General features: G+C 48.1%; 1 protein-coding gene across 1 annotated transcript in view; it reads right to left on the bottom strand.

Annotated features, from left to right (window-relative positions):
• Nucleotides 1-22,269, bottom strand: part of LOC123995823 (probable methyltransferase-like protein 24) — a 53,602-nt gene that overhangs the window by 22,799 nt on the left and 8,534 nt on the right. The window lies entirely within an intron of this gene.

Below are 22,269 nucleotides of genomic sequence, written 5' to 3'. Positions count from 1 at the left end.
TTCCAGCAATCAATCCCCACATTGGACAACTAGAGAAGTACATCCCATAGTGTGGTTGTGTTTGCACTGTAATTGCATGGGTCAAACACTGTGACCAATGTTAAAGACTGCTGGTGCTGGGTTATTTAACTATAATGATAGGCTGATGATAACTGGATCATGTCATTGTCAATTGTCTGTATTCCCTTCCTGTGTTTTCATGTGGACAGTATTAGAGTGTGCATGTGTTGTCATGTGTAGTAACTGCACACTAATACATGGTGATGTTGATGTTCTCCCCTCTCAGGCGCAGCTGGACCACAGGACTATGGGCTAGTCCCAAATGGCACCCTATACCCTACATAGTGCACTACTTTTGACCAGAGCGTTATGGACCTTGGACAAAAGTAGTGCACTATAAAGGGAATAGGGTGCAATTTGGGTTAGACTCACTGCTTAGGCCACATCTGTCAGACAGTCAGTGCAGAACCTCTCAATGACGTCAGGGGAGTGTTTAGATCAAAGTATGCAGTTCAGTGTTTTTCTCCTCTCTCTTCAATCCATATACATTTGCTCTGTCTCTTGCTCTGTCTCTTTCTAATCGTTTCTGTGTGCTTCTTACTTTCTCTCTCCCTGTCTGTCTCTCTTTCTGTTTCCTTTGCTCTACCCCTCATATGGCCCTAGCCTAGACCCATGTGTGCCTACTTTCCCCATCCCTCCTTATATTTTCCGCTCTTGTTCCCCCTTCTTTCTATCTTTCTCTTCCTTCCTGACCCTTTTCCCTTCTCAAAGGGTTTCAACAGAACATGTTCCAGACACATTTGTTTACAATCCTCAACCTTGTCCCTTCTACAAAGAGAGAAAGACAGAACAACCCCGCTGGAATCCAATCCTTCACTCTAGTGCTGTACATTTGTAACGGGGAATGAGAATGAAATGTTTTCTGCCATTTCTCCTGTCAACCTAGACCAAGAGGTTGTTTATAACTCACCTCTGTGACAATTTAATTTGTCTCAGCTCAGCAACAGCTTTCTCTATGACAGGCCATCTTAGATATTCCTGCTGCTAGTTTAACCAAGTCTAGCAAATTGTGTCGACTGGCTCATGTTGAGTATAGAGGTTATTAACCCCTGCTGTTCTTCTCTGTTAGTAATTCAACGGATCATCGATTTCCTCTGTCAAACCATCAGAATTTCTGTCATGCCTCAACCCCCCCCCCTCCCCTCTCAGATTGAAATGATTGCAGTAATGATGTGTGATCATAAATAATGTCTGCAGGCCAGCAGATATTATTGGTGTGGCTGCCGTTGCTTTACCACCAGATTTCATTTTCTAGGTTTTTCTTTGTTTGTTTTTCATATCTGTTTCTCTTGTTTTTCTGCTTGTGATTTCCTCTGTCCCTGTGTGAGAGTGTATCATTAAGCAGAGCTCGGAGGGGAGAAAAGACACAAAAACATAATTGGGCAATTAGTCAGAACAGGAGTAGGAGTGAGAGAGTGAGAGAGTGAGAGAGTGAGAGAGTGAGAGAGTGAGAGAGTGAGAGAGAGTGAGAGAGTGAGATGGTGAGAGAGAGAGAGAGAGAGAGAGAGAGAGAGAGAGAGAGAGAGAGAGAGAGAGAGAGAGAGAGAGAGAGAGAGAGAGAGAGAGAGAGAGAGAGAGAGGATGGGGGTTACAGTGACTCAGGAGATTGCAGACCCTCTCATCTCTGTCAAATCATATTGCCTTCACCCCCTGAGCTTTTCTACTGAAAATCCCTCACTTGTGATGCTGGGCTGGTGCTATGAAGCTTTCAGAATGCAAGCCTTTTAGCTCTGTCTGTGCAGTAAGCCATTCCTACTACTAGGCCTACCAATCGAAAGCACGACAATTACCATGGAGAAAAACAACACAGAAATCTGAGACCAGGCTACACTATACATCAACACAGAGATCTGAGATCAGGCTACCCTATACATCAACACAGAGATCTATGACCAGACTACACTATACATCAACACAGAGATCTGAGATCAGGCTACCCTATACATCAACACAGAGATCTGAGACCAGACTACATTATATATCAACACAGAGATCTGAGACCAGACTACACTATACATCAACACAGAGATCTGAGACCAGACTACACTATACATCAACACAGAGATCTGGGACCAGACTACACTATACCTCAACACAGAGATCTGGGACCAGACTACACTATACATCAACACAGAGATCTGGGACCAGACTACACTATACATCAACACAGAGATCTGGGACCAGACTACACTATACATCAACACAGAGATCTGGGACCAGACTACACTATACATCAACACAGAGATCTGGGACCAGACTACACTATACATCAACACAGAGATCTGAGACCAGACTACACTATACATCAACACAGAGATCTGGGACCAGACTACACTATACATCAACACAGAGATCTGTGACCAGACTACACTATACATCAACACAGAGATCTGGGACCAGACTATACTATACATCAACACAGAGATCAAGGGCCCAGGCTACACTATACATCAACACAGAGATCTGAGACCAGACTACACTATACATCAACACAGAGATCTGGGACCAGACTACACTATACATCAACACCCCTCAGAGCCTGGTTCCTCTCTAGGTTTCTTCCTAGGTTCCAGCCTTTCTAGGGAGTTTTTCCTAGCCACTGTGCTTCTACACCTGCATTGCTTGCTGTTTGGGGTTTTAGGTGGGGTTTCTGTACAGCACTTTGTGACATTAGCTGATGTAAGAAGGGCTTTATAAATACATGTGATTGATTGATATAGCCCCTCCCTCAGTGTATTGCCCCTCCCTCAGTGTATAGCCCCTCCCTCAGTTTATAGCCCCTCCCTCAGTTTATAGCCCCTGTGAAAGCCACCTGTCGTGGACTGAACATCAGTTTGGATCAGGCCCTGACACCCACAGATTAACAGGGAAATATTTGGGTTGGGTATTTAACTGGGGATCAGGGATGGGTGGATTATGAGCAATTTGGCCAGGGGTGGAGGTGTGTGACTGCTTTCAGAGAATGAGAATCTGCCTTTGGTTTTAATTACCCTTCTGAGAAGAATTACCTTAGAGGACCAACACTGTAATGTATTCCAGCCCCCCAGTAATGTCCTGTTCTGATTTCCTTCTTTCCCTTGTTCTTATTTGATGAGGAAATGTAATTGCTTGGGAAGGGAGTTCTCATCACACACACCTGGATGCTCTAAATCAGACAGAACATACCCCTGACAGACAAAGAGAGACAGACACAGACAGACACAGAGAGACAGACACAGACAGACAGACATAGAGAGACAGACACAGAGAGACAGACAAAGAGAGACAGACAAAGAGAGACAGACACAGACAAAGAGAGACAGACAAAGAGAGACAGACATAGAGAGACAGACACAGAGAGACAGACAAAGAGAGACAGACATAGAGAGACAGACACAGAGAGACAGACATAGAGAGACAGACAAAGAGAGACAGACATAGAGAGACAGACATAGAGAGACAGACACAGACATAGAGAGACAGACATAGAGAGACAGACAAAGAGAGACAGACATAGAGAGACAGACAAAGAGAGACAGACAAAGAGAGACAGACATAGAGAGACAGACACAGAGAGACAGACACAGAGAGACAGACATAGAGAGACAGACACAGAGAGACAGACATAGAGAGACAGACAAAGAGAGACAGACATAGAGAGACAGACATAGAGAGACAGACACAGACATAGAGAGACAGACATAGAGAGACAGACAAAGAGAGACAGACATAGAGAGACAGACATAGAGAGACAGACAAAGAGAGACAGACAAAGAGAGACAGACATAGAGAGACAGACACAGAGAGACAGACACAGAGAGACAGACACAGAGAGACAGACACAGAGAGACAGACACAGAGAGACAGACACAGAGAGACAGACACAGAGAGACAGACATAGAGAGACAGACATAGAGAGACAGACACATAGAGATAGACACAGAGAGACAGACACAGAGAGACAGACACAGAGAGACAGACACAGAGAGACAGACACAGAGAGACAGACACAGAGAGACAGACACAGAGAGACAGACACAGAGAGACAGACATAGAGAGACAGACACAGAGAGACAGACAAAGAGAGACAGACAAAGAGAGACAGACAAAGAGAGACAGACATAGACAAAGAGAGACAGACAAAGAGAGACAGACACAGAGAGACAGACATAGAGAGACAGACATAGACAAAGAGAGACAGACAAAGAGAGACAGACACAGAGAGACAGAGTGATGCCGTTGAGATGTGTATCTACAGTCTCTTCAGAAGGGGCTCCTGTAACAATAGAAGATATAATAGACACACCTGGTCACAGCATCAGATCCTGGCTTCAATGTGATGTTACCCAGGCTTGACGTTCTCAACTTGTTTCTGCCTGCAGGCTCGTGTGTGTGTGTGTGTGTGTGTGTGTGTGTGTGTGTGTGTGTGTGTGTGTGTGTGTGTGTGTGTGTGTGTGTGTGTGTGTGTGTGTGTGTGTGTGTGTGTGTGTGTGTGTGTGTGTGTGTGTGTGTGTGTGTGTGTGTGTGTGTGTGTGTGAGAGAGACTGCTGTGTGGTGATGGGATTACTGTTAGATCCGCTGATCAGTGGAGCAGCAACAAGCCATCAACACCTCCAGGACACCTCAGTTAATCAGACTGAGGCAGAGTATCATCTGCTATCTCTCTCTCTGCTCTCAGTCCTTAATCTCTATCTATCAGATCTTTCCCAGACCCACTACTGTGGTATAAATGTGTGCTGGTAGGCTAGCAGGCGTAGTTTGCAGGAAGAAAATGAAGACAGTCAAACTATACTACTATACTATTTCTATTCACTCTGTAACTGAAGAAATGTTTGGGCACTTAGTTCCTCCTCAGGGAGGTAGTTCTATGCCAGTGTGTTAGGTAACGTGGTGAAAGAATTCAACAGTCATGTTAGCTCAAGGTTGTCTTGGCAGGTTTACAATTGGTGAGTCATGGAGAGTGGGAGAAAAGGTTATGCCTTTTTCAGTGAACTGCCCTTCAGAGGTGTGAGCACTGAGCAGCGAGACAGACGGGCTAACCATAAATAATCCCTAGAACTGATAGAGGGGTGAAGAGGGGTAGGGTGGGTAGAGGGGTGAAGGGGTAGAGGAGTGAAGGGGTAGAAGGGTGGTGAGGTAGAGGGGTGAGGAGGTAGAGAGTGAGGAGGTGGAGAGTGGAGGAACAATAATTGTAATCTACTCTTACTCCACAATGCCCTTTCCCACCTAGACAAAAGGAACACATGAGAATGCTGTTCATCGACTACAGCTCAGTGTTCAACACCATAGTGCCCACGAAGCTCATCACTAAGCTAAGGACCCTGGGACTAAACACCTCCCTCTGCTACTGGATCCTGGACTTCCTGACGGGTCACCCCCCAGGTGGTAAGGGTAGGTAACAATATGTCTGCCAAGCTGATCCTCAACACTGGGGCCCCTAGGGGTGTGTACTTAGTCCCCTCCTGTACTCCCTGTTCACCCACAACTGTGTGGCCAAGCACGACTCCAACACCATCATTAAGTTTGCTGACAACACAACAGTGGTAGGTCTGATCACCGACAACGATGAGACAGCCTATAGGGAGGAGGTCAGAGACCTGGCCGTGTGGTGCCAGGAGAACAACCTCTCCCTCAAAGTGAGCAAGACAAAGGAGCTGATCGTGGACTACAGGAAAAGGCTGTAGTGGAGCGGGTCGAGAGTTTCAAGTTCCTTGGTGTCCACATCACCAATGAATTATCATGCTCTAAACACATCAATACAGATGTGAAGAGGGCAAGGCAACACCTTTTCCCCCTCAGGAGACTGAAAAGATTTGGCATGGGTTCCCAGAACCTCAAAAAGTTCAACAGCTGTACCATCGAGAGCATCCTGACCGGTTGCATCAACACCTGGTATGGCAACTGCTCAGCATCTGACCGTAAGGCGCTACAGAGGGTAGTGTGTACGGCCCAGTACATCACTGGGGCCAAGCTTCCTGCCATCCAGGACCTCTATACCAGGCGTGTCAGAGGAAAGCCAGTCACCCAAGTCATAGACTGTTCTCTCTGCTTACCGCATGGCAAGTGGTACTGGAGCACCAAGTCTAGGACCAAAAGGCTCCTTAACAGCTTCTACCCCCAAGCCATAAGACTGCTGAACAATTCATCAAATGGCCACCAGGACTATTTACATTGACACCCCCCCATTTGTTTTTACACTGCTGCTACTCACTGTTTATTATCACTTCACCCCTACCTACATGTACAAATGACCTCTAACCTGTACACCCGCACATTGACTCGGTACCAGTACCCCCTGCATATAGACTCCACATTGACTCGGTACCAGTACCCCCTGCATATAGCCTCCACATTGACTCGGTACCAGTACCCCCTGCATATAGCCTCCACATTGACTCGGTACCAGTACCCCCTGCATATAGCCTCCACATTGACTCGGTACCAGTACCCCCTGCATATAGCCTCCACATTGACTCGGTACCAGTACCCCCTGCATATAGCCTCCACATTGACTCGGTACCAGTACCCCCTGCATATAGCCTCCACCTTGACTCGGTACCAGTACCCCCTGCATATAGACTCGTTATTGTTATTTTATTGTGTTACTTTTTATCATTTTGTACTTCAGTTTATTTAGTAAATAAGGAAGCTCATAAGTAAGCATTTCACGGTAAGGTCTACACTTGTTGTATTCGGCGCATGTGACAAATAAAGTTTGATTTTATTTGAGAGAGAGAGAAGGAGAAGTTTCTACATATCTGATATGGCCTTATCTACAAGTTCTGGAAATGTGAAGTCCCACTGGGCACAAACTGGTTGAATTAACTGTTTCCACATCATATGAACAAAAACAAATCTATGTGATGATGTTGAATCAATGTGGAAAACTGATTGGATTTGCAAAAAGTCATACACTTAAAGGAGTTTAGGTCATTTGTGTGTGTTTTTTTGGTCATTTGTGTCACTCACAGTTGACCCTGAATCCAATGAGATGGTTACATTTTGTTCTTGAAAAGTAAATGAAACTAGACTCTGAACTGATGTCTGTGCCTAGAGGGGTAGAACTGAACAGAAATCAGAAGGTCTGTGTCTGCTGTACAGTATAAGTGAAAGCTAAAGGTGAACTGTCTGCATAGCTGTAGACACCATGATACATACAGGCACTGAGATGCCAAGTCTGCTCTGTCTGTCTGCTGGACATGGTCCAGGTCTGGTCCAGGTCTGGTACCTGCTGTTACACTGCCTGGCATCTTCAACAGAACAGGTGGGATAACAAGTCCCCCCCCTCCTCTTTGGGTTGTGCAAATTGGTTTAGTACGGAGGGAGGTTTTGGGTGGGCATTATAGCCAATCCTAAACATGCGGTGTGGGACATCATCTCTCCCACAGCCTATTAGCTGCCTCCATCCACCTGTTAAAACTTCAACTCACCGGGTGTCTCTTTTCAACAAAACATTTGGTTTAAATGAGTTTGGGGTGCCTGCTGCTGTTGAAATTGAATTCAGGAAATATATTATTACAAACACATCCCAGCCTGTTGTTTTTCAGTACAGTATTTAGCCTTGCTTAGCGTTCTGGGCCAATGTCACACACACTGTTATTATCTTCTGTTGATTTATCACTCTTTATTTTTTACAAGTAGGAGATCACCCATCTCAATCACTCTCTCCCCCCCCCCTTCCCCTCCTCCCCTCCCTCCCTCCCTCACCCCCCCCCTCCCCCCCCTCCCTCCCTCACCCCCCCTTCCCTTCCCCCTACCTTCCCCCTCCTTCCCCCTCCCTCCCTTCCCCTCTTTTCTTTATCACGCAGTTTAGAGAGGGATTATAGCAATGAATATGATTATTACTGTTGCGGCAGCTATTCCATCACTCATTTGGGTGGCAACGGCAAGCTTGTTGAGTTACGCTGTTAGGTTGTATGGACTTCCAGACTACAATCTTAGGAAAAAGGGTGCTATCCCCATTGGCAAACCCTTTAAACAACCCTTTTGGTTCCAGGTAGAAGCCTATTAGGTTCCATGTAGAATCCTCTCTAAATGGAACCAAAAAGAGTTCGACCTGGAACCAAAAAGGTTCTACCTGGAACCAAAAAGGTTCTACCTGGAACCAAAAATAGTTATCCTATGGGGACAGCCGAAGAAACATTTTGGAACCCTAGGGGGCTTCTGCTCTCGATGGGAATCTACTACTGGTAGCATGACTTTATGTTAGGTCCTTGGAGGTCAAGGGGTTAAAGCTATTATTACATTTACCATTACATTTAAGTCATTTAGCAGACGCTCTTATCCAGAGTGACTTACAAATTGGTGCATTCACCTTATGACATCCAGTAGAACAGTCACTTTACAATAGTGCATCTAAATCTTAAAGGGGGGTGAGAAGGATTACTTATCCTATCCTAGGTATTCCTTAAAGAGGTGGGGTTTCAGGTGTCTCCGGAAGGTGGTGATTGACTCCGCTGTCCTGGCGTCGTGAGGGAGTTTGTTCCACCATTGGGGGGCCAGAGCAGTGAACATTATTATAAGATTAGAGCAAAATAGAGCCAAAGTGGTGGTCTTATTGAGGACCCACCCATAGAAAATGGAATTCCATAGATATCATAAAAAACCAATATGGGTTCAGAAATCAAAATGGATTGAGGTGAATTGTTCTGCTCATAATGGTAAGACAATGGTAGGCAAATGTATACAGTAATAGGCCAACTGCAGGAATGATTAATATGCCAGCCACACTTAATCCATGTATTACAGCCTTGAGGTTTAATTTAGGTATGGCTGGTTTCGTCTCAACAATCCCAGCTCAGAGCTGGTGTATAGCTCAGTGTACAGGGAGAATATAACCAAATTAAAGTGGGAGGATTACGCTAGTCCTTTTAATAAAGACCATAATCTGACTGGGATTAAGCTAGGTTTAAAGGAAAAGTGACGGAGGGAGAGAGGGAGAAGGGGATAGAGGGAGGGAGGGAGAGAGGGAGGAAGAGAGGGAGAAGGGGATAGAAGGAGGGAGGGGTTAGAGGGAGAAGGGGATAGAGGGAGGGAGGGAGGGAGAGAGGGAGGGAGAGAGGGAGAAGGGGATAGAGGGAGGGAGGGAGGGGTTAGTGGGAGAGAGGGAGAAGGGGATAAAGAGAGGGAGAAGGTAATAGGGGGAGGGAGTTAGGGAGAAGGGGATAGAGGGAGGGAGAGAGGGACAAGGGGATAGAGGGAGGGAGAGAGGGAGAGAGAGAGGGAGAAGGGGATAGAGGGAGGGAGAGAGGGAGAAGGGGATAGAGGGAGGGAGAGAGGGAGAAGGGGTTAGAGGGAGGGAGAGAGGGAGAAGGGGATAGAGGGAGGGAGACGGGGAATAGAGGGAGGGAGTTAGGGAGAAGGGGATAGAGGGAGGGAGAGAGGGAGAAGGGGATAGAGGGAGAGAGAAGGGGATAGAGGGAGGGAGCGAGGGAGAAGGGGATAGAGGGAGGGAGCGAGGGAGAAGGGGATAGAGGGAGAGAGAGAGGGACAAGGGTATAGAGGGAGGGAGAGAGGGAGAAGGGGATAGAGGGAGGGAGAGAGGGAGAAGGGGATAGAGGGAGGGAGAGAGGGAGAAGGGGATAGAGGGAGGGAGACGGAGAGAAGGGGATAGAGGGAGGGAGACGGGGAATAGAGGGAGGGAGTTAGGGAGAAGGGGATAGAGGGAGGGAGAGAGGGAGAAGGGGATAGAGGGAGAGAGAAGGGGATAGAGGGAGGGAGCGAGGGAGAAGGGGATAGAGGGAGGGAGAGAGGGAGAAGGGGATAGAGGGAGGGAGCGAGGGAGAAGGGGATAGAGGGAGGGAGACAGGGAATAGAGGGAGGGAGTTACGGAGAAGGGGTTAGAGGGAGGGAGAACGGGATAGAGGGAGGGAGAAGGGGATAGAGGGAGAGAGGGAGAAGGGGGATAGAGGGAGGGAGACAGGGAATAGAGGGAGGGAGTTAGGGAGAAGGGGATAGAGGGAGGGAGAGAGGGAGAAGGGGATAGAGGGAGGGAGAGAGGGAGAAGGCGATAGAGGGAGGGAGACAGCGAATAGAGGGAGGGAGTTAGGGAGAAGGGGTTAGAGGGAGGGAGAACGGGATAGAGGGAGGGAGAGAGGGAGAAGGGGATAGAGGGGAGGAGGGAGAGAGGGAGAAGGGGATAGAGGGAGGGAGAAGGGGATAGAGGGAGGGGAGAGAGGGAGAAGGGGATAGAGGGAGGGAGAGCGGGAGAAGGGGATAGAGGGAGGGAGAAGGGGATAGAGGGAGGGAGAGAGCGAGAAGGGGATAGAGGGAGGGAGAAGGGGATAGAGGGAGGGAGAGAGGGAGAAGGGGATAGAGGGAGGGAGAGCGGGAGAAGGGGATAGAGGGAGGGAGAAGGGGATAGAGGGGAGGGAGAGAGGGGAGCGAGAAGGGGATAGGGAGGGAGGGAGAAGGGGATAGAGGGAGGGAGAGAGGGAGAAGGGGATAGAGGGAGGGAGAGAGGGAGAAGGGGATAGAGAGAGGGAGCAAGGGAGCGAGGGAGAAGGGTATAGAGGGAGGGAGTTAGGGAGAAGGGTATAGAGGGAGGGAGAGAGGGAGAAGGGTATAGAGGGAGGGAGAGAGGGAGAAGGGGATAGAGAGAGGGAGAAGGGGATAGAGGGAGGGAGAGAGGGAGAAGGGGATAGAGAGAGGGAGCAAGGGAGCGAGGGAGAAGGGTATAGAGGGAGGGAGTTAGGGAGAAGGGTATAGAGGGAGGGAGAGAGGGAGAAGGGTATAGAGGGAGGGAGAGAGGGAGAAGGGGATAGAGAGAGAGAGGGAGAGAGGGAGAAGGGGGATAGAGGAGATCTGTATGGCAGGGACAGGGGGAAGGAGAGAGTGAGGGAGTCTGTAGTGAGGGAGAAGGGGGATAATGGAGGGTCTGTAGGAGTGTTGGATGGCGGGAGGCACCGTTTCCATTTCTGTTCCCTGCAGAGCGGATTTAAAAGTAAAAACATACTGTACTCTCCCTAAGTAACATCTGTGTGTGTGTGTGTGTGTGTGTGTGTGTGTGTGTGTGTGTGTGTGTGTGTGTGTGTGTGTGTGTGTGTGTGTGTGTGTGTGTGTGTGTGTGTGTGTGTGTGTGTGTGTGTGTGTGTGTGTGTGTGTGCTCGTGCTCCCTGACTATTTGCATCCCTGGCCACCTCCCTGGCTGCCTACCTCCCTCCCTGCGTGCCTCCCTACCTGAATCCCTGCCTGCCTGCCGACCTCCCTGGCTTCCTGCCTGCCTCCCTGGCTTCCTACCTCCCTGGCTTCCTGCCTCCCTGGCTTCCTCCCTGCCTGCCTCCCTGACTGCCTGCCTGCCGCTCTCCCTGCATCCTTTGCTTCTTACCTCCCTGCCTCCCTGGCTTCCTACCTCCCTGCCTCCCTGGCTTCCTGCCTCCCTGGCTTCCTGCCTCCCTGGCTTCCTGCCTCCCTGGCTTCGTACCTCCCTGCCTCCCTGGCTTCCTACCTCCCTGCCTCCCTGGCTTCCTGCCTCCCTGGCTTCCTACCTCCCTGCCTCCCTGGCTTCCTACCTGCCTGGCTCCCTCCCTGCCTCCCTAGCTTCCTACCTGCCTGGCTCCCTCCCTGCCTCCCTGGCTTCCTACCTGCCTGGCTCCCTCCCTGCCTCCCTGGCTTCCTACCTCCCTGCCTCCCTGGCTTCCTACCTGCCTGGCTCCCTGGCTTCCTACCTGCCTGGCTCCTGGCTTCCTGCCTGGCTTCCTGCCTCCCTGGCTTCCTGCCTCCCTGGCTTCCTACCTCCCTGCCTCCCTGGCTTCCTACCTGCCTGGCTCCCTCCCTGCCTCCCTGGCTTCCTGCCTCCCTGGCTTCCTACCTCCCTGCCTCCCTGGCTTCCTACCTGCCTGGCTCCCTCCCTGCCTCCCTGGCTTCCTACCTGCCTGGCTCCCTCCCTGCCTCCCTGGCTTCCTACCTGCCTGGCTCCCTCCCTGCCTCCCTGGCTTCCTACCTCCCTGCCTCTATGGCTTCCTACCTGCCTGGCTCCCTGGCTTCCTACCTGCCTGGCTCCCTGGCTTCCTGCCTCCCTGGCTTCCTGCCTCCCTGGCTTCCTACCTCCCTGCCTCCCTGGCTTCCTACCTGCCTGGCTCCTTCCCTGCCTCCCTGGCTTCCTACCTGCCTGGCTTCCTCCCTGCCTCCCTGGCTTCCTACCTGCCTGGCTCCCTCCCTGCCTCCCTGGCTTCCTACCTGCCTGGCTCCCTCCCTGCCTCCCTGGCTTCCTACCTCCCTGCCTCCCTGGCTTCCTACCTGCCTGGCTCCCTACCTCCCTGCCTCCCTGGCTTCCTACCTGCCTGGCTCCCTCCCTGCCTCCCTGGCTTCCTACCTGCCTGGCTCCCTCCCTGCCTCCCTGGCTTCCTACCTGCCTGGCTCCCTCCCTGCCTAGCTCCCTGGCTGTCTGCCTGGACCAAAGCCCAGATATGACATCTGTGTTGGATTTCTTATGGACAGTACTGCTGAGTGCCATATGACACAGACAGAGATGGAGAGAGAGGGATAGATGGGTTCGTGTGTAGAGAGAGAGAGAGAGAGAGAGAGAGAGAGAGGGTTTGTTAGATCTGAGATATATGAACATCTTGTTCAATTTCTTCACCACTAGTCTACTATGCACTTTGACATTTTTAATTCTCTTCATCGCACCTCTACTTCACACTACAAGACAAGACAAGTGCCCTGTTAGATTCTCTGTGCATGACACCTCTGCTCTCTCTCCCTCTCATCTTCTCTCTATCCCTTTCTTTTCTCTACCAGCCAAGCACTTGCCTCTTCAAATCTTCAAGCAGACAAACCCCACAGAAGACAAGAGAGAGTAAGAAAGCCTTCCTAACAAAGAAAAAATGACTGACTGTTTCAACACAGCGAGCTTATACCAACAACAAAACTCTCTCCTTGTCTGCTGTGCTACTCAGGTCTCTAATAGTGTCTACCTAACCACAACCTAACCACCACCGTAGAAGTGGTGGCTGTATTCTGGCACCTCTACAACAAAGGACCCGACACTCTACAGTCACTAAGTCACTTTGGCCGTCCTCATAGGAGAACTCTTTTTGGTTCCAGGTAGAACCCTTTCGGGTTCCAAGTGGAACCATCTGTGGAAAGGATTCTACATGGAACCCAAAAGGGTTTTACTTGGAATCAAAAATGGTTATTCAAATGGTTCTCCTATGGGGACAGCAGAAGAACCATTTCAGACCCTAGATAGCACCTTTCTTTCTGAGAGTGTAGCGTGATGTGTCAGCTGTAAAAGATTATCTTTGGTGACCTGGTGTGCCTTCCTGTGTCTGTGGAGGACTTAAAGCCCACAGTTCACTGTGGAGGAGGTAGCTGGGGGTTGGGGTTGGTTGCCGGGGGGGGCAGCTAGCTTTTTCGTAGGTCAATGGCGCCCATTCACCTCAGTTTTCTCTGTAGGAGGTTGAGAACTAATGGAATGTCCCAAACAAAATGAGCATGTCTGAGAGGGACCATTGTGAGAGCTGCCCTCAACCCTAACCCCAACCTTAACCCCAACCCTAACCCCAACCCTCAGGACGTGGCAGTTTTAGACATTTAGTGGGATCCTTTGTCTGATAAGAGTCACTGTACAACAGACAGTGAATTTGGTTCAATAATCAACCTCTTCATAGTCTATTACATGGGTTGGGGCAAAATACTTTGGAGATGACATCGTTAATAGAATAGCCCTCTATTCAAAAGTCCATCTGGAATCCATTTGCTCACATGATGTTATGTTATGGAAATTCTTAACTATCTTTTGCATTACTGCAATCCATATGCTACCAAATCAACCTCCATCCTATCATTTATTTTACTCTCTATCTATGCTGAACAAAAATATAAACGCAACATGCAACAATTTAAAATATTTGACTGAGTTACAGTAAAATCCCGCAGGTGAAGAAGCCGGATGTAGAGGTTCTGAGGTGGCCTGGTTACACGTGGTCTGCGGTTGTGAGGCCGGTTGGGCATACTGCCAAATTCTATAAAACGAAGTTGGAGCAACTTATGGTAGAGAAATTAACATTCCATTCTCTGGCAACAGCTCTGGTGGACATTCCTGCAGTCAGCATTCCAATTACACTCTTCCTCAAAACTTGAGACATCTGTGGCAGTGTGTTGTGTGACAAAACTGCACATTTTAGAGTGGCCTTTTATTGTCCCCAGCACAAGGTGCACCTGTGTAATGATTATGCCATTTAATTAGCTTCTTGATATGCCACACCTGTCAGGTGGATGGATTATCTTGACAAAGGAGAAATGCTCACTAACAGGGATTCTAAACAAATTTGTGCACAAAATTTGAAAGAAATACGCTTTTTGTGCATATGGAACATTTCTGGGATTTTGGATTTTAGCTCATGAAACATGGGACCAACACTTTACATGTTGCATATATACAGTGGGGAGAACACGTATTTGATACACTGACGATTTTGCTGGTTTTCCTTCTATCATGAGGAAGGTGAGGATTCAGCCCAGAACTACACGGCAGGACCTGGTCAATGACCTGAAGAGAGCTGGGACCACAGTCTCAAAGAAAACCATTAGTAACACACTACGCCGTCATGGATTAAAATCCTGCAGCGCACGCAAGGTCCCCCTGCTCAAGCCAGCGCATGTCCAGGCCCGTCTGAAGTTTGCCAATGACCATCTGGATGATCCAGAGGAGGAATGGAGAAGGTCATGTGGTCTGATGAGACAAAAAATTGAGCTTTTTGGTCTAAACTCCACTCTCCATATTTGGAGGAAGAAGAAGGATGAGTACAACCCCAAGAACACCATCCCAACCATGAAGCATGGAGGTGGAAACATCATTCTTTGGGGATGCTCTTCTGCAAAAGGGACAGGACGACTGCACCGTATTGAGGGGAGGATGGATGGGGCCATGTATCGCGAGATCTTGGCCAACAACCTCCTTCCCTCAGTAAGAGCATTGAAGATGGGTCGTGGCTGGGTCTTCCAGCATGACAACAACCCGAAACACACAGCCAGGGCAACTGAGGAGTGGCTCCGTAAGAAGCATCTCAACGTCCTGGAGTGGTCTAGCCAGTCTCCAGACCTGAACCCAATAGAAAATCTTTGGAGGGAGCTGAAAGTTCGTATTGCCCAGCGACAGCCCCGAAACCTGAAGGATCTGGAGAAGGTCTGTATGGAGGAGTGGGCCAAAATCCCTGCTGCAGTGTGTGTAAACCTGGTCAAGAACTACAGGAAATGTATGATCTCTGTAATTGCAAACAAAGGTTTCTGTACCAAATATTAAGTTCTGCTGTTCTGATGTATCAAATACTTATGTCATGCAATAAAATGCAAATTAATTTCTTAAAAATCATGCAATGTGATTTTCTGGATGTTTGTTTTAGATTCCGCCTCTCACAGTTTAAGTGTACCTATGATTAAGTGTACCTAGATTCCGCCTCTCACAGTTTAAGTGTACCTATGAAAAATACAGACCTCTACATGCTTTAGAAGTAGGAAAACCTGCAAAATCGGCAGTGTATCAAATACTTGTTCTCCCCACTGTATTTTTGTTCAGTATAATATGTTGACTTCATACAGGTCAAATGAATTTAGTAACAACTGGTAAAGCCAGTCATGGTAGTGTGTCTGTGAATCTATGGGACATTCCAGCTGCAGCTCCAGCCTCAACTCCAGGGAGGGGAGAATAGACATGGTGTGACCCCAGGTGACATGTCACTTTGTCACTCAGTTATCTGCTGTTATCTGACTCCCTTGTCTCTGGTTCCCTCAGCTCTGGGTTTAAAGCTGTCTGAGAAACTCTGTCACACCTATGGGATTAAAAAGTCTACTTCTCCTTCTCTTCTTTCTTTCTTTCTTTCTTTCTTTCTTTCTTTCTTTCTTTCTTTCTTTCTTTCTTTCTTTCTTTCTCTCTCTTTCTTTCTTTCTTTCTTTCTTTCTTTCTTTCTTTCTTTCTCTCTCTCTCTCTCTCTCTCTCTCTCTCTCTCTCTCTCTCTCTCTCTCTCTCTCTCTTTCTGTGTCCTCCCTCTCTGTCCTCCTCTCCCCGCATTTCTAGACTGCTAAGAGAACCAGGGTCACTTTAGTTTCTTTGCCAAACCCATTTGTACCCCACTTGCTGTTTGTGAGTTTTGTTAAACTCAGTGACTAAGCTCAGAAATAGAAATGAACCAGACCAAATGGATTGTTATTGAGTGAGGGCAGCGTTCATTTAGTGTTATGTTGATGCTAATTTCAACTAAAGTCATCGCTCTCTGGTTGAACAGAATAGCTTAATTGAAATAGGTGTTTATTTATCTCTTTCCACTCATTTAAATAAAGGTCTAATTGGTCTAATGTCTAATTGAAATTCAGGCCATTCTGGCTGACGAGGCAAACTGCTAGAGTGAATGAACCATTGACTGCAGTGGGCTAAATCAGGATCACATCGGGGAGTGGTTCTTGGAAGTCTTAAATAAATCTACTTTAAAACTTAAGTATACACCTCAAACACATGGTTATGGGCTTACAAAAACAGTTGAAGATATAGAGTTGAAATATACTCCATTATGATTATTTATTATGAATTTAAGAAAATAATTAATAACATTCAACCCATGAGGCCACTGGGTTATTTTACTGCAGGAAAAGGCTTTGATATGGGACAACATTTGTGATTCTTTTTTATTACCAATGCATGCTAGGCCGTCATTGTAAATAAGAATTTGTTCTTAACTGACTTGCCTAGTTAAATAAAGGTTAAATAAAAACTAAAAACGAGGCAAGCTGAAGGAAAAGTACACACCAGAAGACAGGATCATGAACATATCAGCTAACTCAGACATTCTGTGTGAAAGCTCTATGTTGTGCTGTGTTCTGTGCTGTGCAGTGCTATTTGTCGACACGTGTATATTATGAGTTGTTATGTGTACATGAACAGTATATGACCAACTCAGTTGCTCATGATAAGGCTGAGTGTTGTTTTGTTATACACCCCAGTGTGTTTTTTCTGCTGAGTTTGTGAGCCGGATTAGGGACAGCTGGTCCATCAGTGATGAGGGATCTGTGGCTGTGGTGCAGAATTCCTCAGATAAGCACCGTGGCTCATAGATAACTCACTCGATGTCCTCTGAGAGAAGAGATCGAGAGACTGAGGGAGAGGGAAATAGAGAGAGAACTATGGAGTTTGATGGAGAGATTAATGGAGGATATTGTTTGTGTGTGTGTGTGTGTCCGCGTGCGTGTGTGTGTGTGTGTGTGTGTGTGTACATATGTGTGTGTGTACATATGTGTGTGTGTACATGTGTGTTTGTCTACATGTGTGTGTGTGTGTGTGTGTGTGTGTGTGTGTGTGTGTGTGTGTGTGTGTGTGTGTGTGTGTGTGTGTGTGTGTGTGTGTGTGTGTGTGTGTGTGTGTGTGTGTGTGTGTGTGTGTGTGTGTGTGTGTGTGTGTGTGTGTGTGTGTGTGTGTGTGTGTGTGTACCTGTGTGTACCTGTGTGTGTGTGTGTGTGTGTACCTGTGTGTGTAGGGTTATAACTCTAGTCTTAACTCTACCCTATTCTAATCCAGTGTTGGGCCTACGGCCTGCTTATCTCAAGAGATCACTGGTTCTCATGCCTCCCCCCGTCCCAGTCCCCATCTCTGTCTCTTAGGTGCTGTTTGTCTTGTCCAAGTTGATGTTTCTAAGTGGTTTAATGCATTCTGTTTCTCTATCATTTGTGATAATGCCTCCTCCTCCACCCCCTCCATACTTCCATCCCTTTACTTAGAAATGAAAAAGTCAAGTAGAAGAAATAAAAGAATGCTTGAAAAAGTAAATTATTCAATAAAAGATGGGGTGTTTGCACAAGCAGGAGACTTGACAGCTGAGAGATAGATCTCCTGTGGTTTGTTAATTATCCAAACAAACCTCAAACAAACCCTCAGGCTGTCCTGTCTACTCCACACACACACACACACACACACACACACACACACACACACACACACACACACACACACACACACACACACACACACACACACACACACACACACACACACACACACACACACACACACACACACACACACACACACACACACACACACACACACACACACACACACACACACACACACACACACACACACACACACACACACACACACACACACATTTATAGACCACTATAAGAACCTGTGGGCTCATTAAATTGGAGGCGCCAATGTTCCAATCCATTCAGCAGTACGTCATGTCAAACAGACAGAACAGGCATGGTTTATGGATTGTCATTACATTGGACACACATGCTATGATCTGCTATGTGTTTTTCTCTATACAGCTTTTGGTAATCCACTTCACACTGCTTCAAACTCCTTATCCCTTTTAGAAGTGTATACTGATAAGAGTGAAGTGTGCCACGACAGCACAGAGCATTCCTGTGTGCTTCTCACTGCTCATGAAGGTCATCTGTTTCCCATTTGGCTCTTCATCCTCAACATCTCTGTCAGAAACACTGAGCCTTCGTCTGCCTTCCAAACCCATGTCATTCATCTGTTATGTGAAAACAAGTCTCCATGAGAGAGAGAGAGATAGAGAGAGGGGAGAGAGAGGGGAGAGAGAGAGATGGAGAGAGAGGGGAGAGAGAGAGATAGAGAGAGGGGAGAGAGAGAGATAGAGAGGGGGAGAGAGAGAGATAGAGAGAGGGGAGAGAAAGAGATAGAGAGAGGGGAGAGAGAGATAGAGAGGGGAGAGAGGGGAGAGAGAGGGGAGAGAAAGAGATAGAGAGGGGAGAGAGAGAGAGAGAGAGGGGAAGAGGTAAAGCAATGGAAAGACTTTGAGAGAAAGATGAACACATGCCAATGTAAGAGGAAGTAAGGGAGGTATAGAGAGAACACATGACAAAATGTATTCTGCTCCTCTAAGGCATTGTTTCCCAAGTCCAGTCCTTCAGCACCCCCAGCAGTGTTTCCCAAGTCCAGTCCTTCAGCACCCCCAGCAGTGTTTCCCAAGTCCAGTCCTTCAGCACCCCCAGCAGTGTTTCCCAAGTCCAGTCCTTCAGCACCCCCAGCAGTGTTTCCCAAGTCCAGTCCTTCAGCACCCCCAGCAGTGTTTCCCAAGTCCAGGTCTTCAGCACCCCCAGCAGTGTTTCCCAAGTCCAGTCCTTCAGCGCCCCCATCAGTGTTTCCCAAGTCCAGTCCTTCAGCACCCCCAGCAGTGTTTCCCAACTCCAGTCCCCCAGTACCCCAAACAATGTTCCCCAACTCCAGTCCCTCAAACAGTGTTTCCCAACCCCAGTCCTCCAGTACCCCAAACAATGTTTCCCAACTCCAGTCCTCCAAACAACGTTTCCCAACTCCAGTCCTCCAGTACCCCAAACAATGTTTCCCAACTCCAGTCCTCTAGTACCCCAAACAATGTTTCCCAACTCCAGTCCTCCAGTACCCCAAACAATGTTTCCCAACTCCAGTCCTCCAGTACCCCAAACAATGTTTCCCAACTCCAGTCCTCCAGTACCCCAAACAATGTTTCCCAACTCCAGTCCTCCAGTACCCCAAACAACGTTTCCCAACTCCAGTCCTCCAGTACCCCAAACAATGTTTCCCAACTCCAGTCCTCCAGTACCCCAAACAATGTTTCCCAACTCCAGTCCTCCAGTACCCCAAACAATGTTTCCCAACTCCAGTCCTCCAGTACCCCAAACAATGTTTCCCAACTCCAGTCCTCCAAACAACGTTTCCCAACCCCAGTCCTCCAGTACCCCAAACAATGTTTCCCAACTCCAGTCCTCACAAGAAGAAAGCATAATCAACAGTACAATGGGGGGGGGGGGTTGACAGACAAAATAGGGAGGACTGTAGAGGTTCATCCGAGGTCTAGTTCAGTGTTTCCCAACTCCAGTCCTTCAGTACCCCAAACAGTACCCATTTTTGTTGTAGTTCTGTACAAGCACACCTGATTCAACTTGTCAACTAATCAACAGGCCCTCAATTGAATCAGGGGAGTTTGTCCAGGGCTAAAACAAAAATATGTTACGTTGGGAGGACTGGAGATAGGAAACACTGTTGGGACTGTTGGAGGACTGGAGATAGGAAACACTGTTGGAGGACTGGAGATAGGAAACACTGTTGGGACTGTTGGAGGACTGGAGATAGGAAACACTGTTGGGACTGTTGGAGGACTGGAGATAGGAAACACTGTTGGGACTGTTGGAGGACTGGAGATAGGAAACACTGTTGGGACTGTTGGAGGACTGGAGATAGGAAACACTGTTGGGACTGTTGGAGGACTGGAGATAGGAAACACTGTTGGGACTGTTGGAGGACTGGAGATAGGAAACACTGTTGGGACTGTTGGAGGACTGGAGATAGGAAACACTGTTGGGACTGTTGGATGACTGGAGATAGGAAACACTGTTGGGACTGTTGGAGGACTGGAGATAGGAAACACTGCTCTAGGACAGCTTATGTGACAAATGTGTGTTAAAAACCAGAGAGCACCAGGCAACATATGGTGCTATCTATTATTGATGTCACACCAGGAGCCAACTAGCTCTTGGTGCTCAGGGCGGGGGTGATGTGGCATAACAAGCCTGCAGTGATTTTCAAGAAGCCTCGGTTGAGACATGCTGGGGTGATTGGAGTTTTGTCGCTCTTTAAAGATACAGAGATGAGAGAGGTGGTAGCTATTGAGCAGCATGGCTCCCTGAGGAGAGAGACTAAGACAGGAGAGAGAAGAAGACAGGAGAGAGAAGAAGACAGGAGAGAGAAGAAGACAGGAGAGAGATTGAGACAGGAGAGAGAAGAAGACAGGAGAGAGACTAAGACAGGAGAGAGACTAAGAAAGGAATGAGACTAAGACAGGAGAGAGAAGAAGACAGGAGAGAGAAGACAGGAGAGAGAAGAAGACAGGAGAGCGACTGACACAGGAGAGAGAAGAAGACAGGAGAGAGACTAAGGCAGGAGAGAGACTAAGACAGGAGACTGAGACAGGAGAGAGAAGACAGGAGAGAGAAGAAGACAGGAGAGAGACTAAGACAGGAGAGAGACTAAGAAAGGAATGAGACTAAGACAGGAGAGAGAAGAAGACAGGAGAGAGAAGACAGGAGAGAGAAGAAGACAGGAGAGCGACTGACACAGGAGAGAGAAGAAGACAGGAGAGAGACTAAGACAGGAGAGAGACTAAGACAGGAGAGAGAAGAAGACAGGAGAGAGACTAAGACAGGAGACTGAGACAGGAGAGAGAAGAAGACAGGAGAGAGAAGACAGGAGAGAGACTGAGACAGGAGACAGACTAAGACAGGAGAGAGACTAAGACAGGAGAGAGACTAAGACAGGAGAGAGAAGAAGACAGGAGAGAGAAGAAGACAGGAGAGAGAAGAAGACAGGAGAGAAACTGAGACAGGACAGATAAGAAGACAGGAGAGAGGCTGAGACAGGAGAGAGACTGAGACAGGAGAGAGGCTGAGACAGGAGAGAGGCTGAGACAGGAGAGAGACTGAGACAGGACAGAGAAGAAGACAGGAGAGAGGCTGAGACAGGAGAGAGACTGAGACAGGACAGAGAAGAAGACAGGAGAGAGGCTGAGACAGGAGAGAGACTGAGACAGGACAGAGAAGAAGACAGGAGAGAGGCTGAGACAGGAGAGAGACTGAGACAGGACAGAGAAGAAGACAGGAGAGAGGCTGAGACAGGAGAGAGACTGAGACAGGACAGAGAAGACAGGAGAGGGAAGAAGACAGGAGAGGGAAGAAGACAGGAGAGGGAAGAAGACAGGAGAGGGAAGAAGACAGGAGAGAGACTAAGACAGGAGAGAGAAGAAGACAGGAGAGAGAAGAAGACAGGAGAGAGAAGAAGACAGGAGAGAGAAGAAGACAGGAGAGAGAAGAAGACAGGAGAGAAACTGAGACAGGACAGATAAGAAGACAGGAGACAGAGGCTGAGACAGGAGAGAGACTGAGACAGGACAAAGAAGAAGACAGGAGAGGGAAGAAGACAGGAGAGGGAAGAAGACAGGAGAGAGAAGAAGTCAGGAGAGAGACCCTAGACAGGAGAGAGACTGAGAAAGGAGAGGGAAGAAGACAGGAGAGAGACTGATACAGGACAGAGAAGAAGACAGGAGAGGGAAGAAGACAGGAGAGGGAAGAAGACAGGAGAGGGAAGAAGACAGGAGAGAGACTAAGACAGGAGAGAGACTGAGACAGGACAGAGAAGAAGACAGGAGAGGGAAGAAGACAGGAGAGGGAAGAAGACAGGAGAGGGAAGAAGACAGGAGAGAGACTAAGACAGGAGAGAGACTAAGACAGGAGAGA

This window comes from Oncorhynchus gorbuscha, linkage group LG14 (assembly GCF_021184085.1).
Source record: "Oncorhynchus gorbuscha isolate QuinsamMale2020 ecotype Even-year linkage group LG14, OgorEven_v1.0, whole genome shotgun sequence".
In the NCBI taxonomy this organism is placed as follows: domain Eukaryota; kingdom Metazoa; phylum Chordata; class Actinopteri; order Salmoniformes; family Salmonidae; genus Oncorhynchus; species Oncorhynchus gorbuscha.
The sequence above is the reverse complement of the archived record's forward strand: the minus strand, read 5'-3'. Positions and strand labels throughout refer to the sequence as shown.